This window comes from Nesoenas mayeri, assembly GCF_963082525.1.
Source record: "Nesoenas mayeri genome assembly, chromosome: 13".
Lineage (NCBI taxonomy): Eukaryota > Metazoa > Chordata > Aves > Columbiformes > Columbidae > Nesoenas > Nesoenas mayeri.
Genome location: NC_137550.1, coordinates 13,207,055 through 13,209,702, shown reverse-complemented (window position 1 = coordinate 13,209,702; position 2,648 = coordinate 13,207,055).

The window sequence follows — 2,648 nt, the reverse complement described above, 5'->3', positions numbered from 1 at the left end:
CAACTCTGATTAACTCTATGAAAGGCAGCTCAACCTTGTCTTAGCAAAGAATCTGATCAATTTGACTTTTCTAAGTATCCTCTTTGAAAACAAGAAAGCAGAGCAACGCAGAACAAAAGAAGCAGGAGGACAGGTGAAACAGCCTCTTTTTAAATTCTACTCATCATTGATCTGGGTGGTTATAAGATCTTTTTTAATGATTTCACTCTGCTCCCCAAATACACTCAAAATGCATTTGCTAAGCTCAACTCTGTGGCCTAATTCTCTGTCAGCCGCCTTCTTTTGATTCCTTCCTTTGCTTCATCTCCGCAGGTTCAGTACACACAGATTTCTGGTAGAAGATGTGGACACAGGCCTGAAGGGTCCAAAACCAAACACTGAACCTGCTCCTGCTTCAGTGAGAGGAGCAAGTCCTGTGTTGGGCAGCATCTCCCCATTTACAGCAACCCATGACCAAGGTGGGTTAGAATTCCCTTTCCTTTGGAATTTCTCACAAATTAAGCCAAATCAGTATGTTTCTCCACTGTGAGCATTTGCAGCTCAGATTTGCTCGGTGCTTTGCCCATCTGTTACTTGAGAAAAGCTCCCTGGAAGAAGCCGGTACCCTTTATTCCTCGGGGTTCCTGCTCAAAACTGATCTCTGTGGCATAATTCTTAGTTTGGGGTGGTAGCGTCTGGCTAAGAAACATATCTTTTACTTCTAGTCCTCATCTCAGCGTGCTTATTTCTTCCCTCCTTTTTTATGTCTTGCCTTCTGTGTGTGAACTTTCCTTTGAAGAGAAAGAACTGTTGCTATTTGACACGTATATTGTGTAGCACCATAAAGTTCCCTTCGATGTTCCCCACCCGGTTTATTATTAATGTTGTCAATTATCACCATCCTCCTGTAGCTGGTGGAAAAAAATGACTTTGGATGGATGTGCAGCACAAACACAAAGCCCTAACGAACAAGTGCTGCTGCAATACCCTGCTTCCCTGAAAATAAGCCCTACCCTGAAAATAAGCCCTAGCATGATTTTTCAGGCTTTTTAAGGGTGCTCAAAATATAAGCCCTACTCAAAAAATAAGCCCTAGTTAATGTTCATTTAAAAAGTCAATTTAAATAGTGTCCAGGCAGCTATACATGTAAAAAAGTAATAAGTTTTCGAGCAAAAATTGATAGAAGACCCTGTCTTATTTTTGGGGAAACAGGTTAATTGCGGTGGAGAAGCCTGTGTGCAGGCTATTAAACCAGGTGTAATTGGGTCTAATCTTGAAGCAACGCAGTGTGGTTTCATAGAAGCGGTTGAAATTAAGAGAGTTTTTTGCTTCTATGAGTATCTTTTAACACCTGTAAGGATGGGATCTGCGCTTGGGGTCCGTCCGATCCCGTACAGCTTGGGTTTGCCACCAGCTGGAGGAACGCAGGAGCATCTCTGTCATCCCCTTTTTCCTTCTTGTGTGTTGGTCATAAGCAGGATTTTAATCAACACCTTGCGGAGTGTGAGTAGCTTTCTTGCTGGGATCTGCAATGAGCACTTGCACCAGCACATTGCCCTGATATCGCCCGCTATGTAACCATTAAAAAATGTCAGTTCTCAGGCTCGATACAAGGTCATCCTCCTGAAAGCAGATTTCTTGACAAACAGAGAGTTTAGATCGCAACAAACGGGTGGGGAAGCTGCTGCCCTTGGGTTTGCAAGGCAGCGTGAATATTCCTTGCAGAGGTGGCAGCAGGTGAATAGTGATTACAGCCGTTCCTCAGGATCAGCCCCGGGTATCCGCATGAGACAGCACTCGGCTTTCTAATTAAAATATGCAGAAAAACTGTCAAGACAGGTATTGTTAGTCCTGTGAAGCGCCTGTGCCAACGTGGTCAAACGTGTCTCCAACTGTCTTTCGTTAAAACGGAGAAGTAAACTTAACAGCAGAGTCATTTATACCATTAAACGACATTATTTTATCAGCGCTGGGGAGCTCTGAGGATCATCCTCCATAAGTGCTCCAAAGACTGGATGCTCTTGCGCTGCTTATATTCACATAATTATTGCACATGCATTACAATTTTAGGAAATTTTGACATACATCCATACTAAGAAATAAAAGTTATAATTGTTTAATTTCTTTCTTACAATATTCTATTATTAGTTAAATATAAGCTAAGCACTCTGCTTCTAAACAACGTATCATACAATTTTCTGGCTCCCTTTTGTCATGCAGAAGCATCTAAAAGTTGAAGAATATTCCCTCATTTTGCAGGTGGTCAGAAAACATATGTCAGTTGGTTAATGATGGGTGTGTCTTTTGCAGCTTAATCAGAGTATATGTTAATTTAGCAGCTTCTCTTCATCATGAGTGGGGAATGCTAGCAGTCTGCTGATGGGGGAGCTGATGGCCTTATGTGCTGAGGAAAAAAATGTGTATTTTTTCCTAAAATATCCCCTAAGAGCTACAAGTGTACCCGTGCCGGGAGGGAAAGGGGGGTGAGAGCAGAGCAGGGGCCCCGGGGACAGCAGAGGGGGCTCTGGAGGGCTGCTCAGCACCCCAAAACAAGCCCCAAGGGTTTTGAGGCACCATGACCTGCCCTCACCCAAGATGGCGGCGGTGGCGCCGCTCCGCGGAACTCTCGCGAGGTTTGCGGCGGGGCCGGGCCGCTGCTCCGTGCAAAT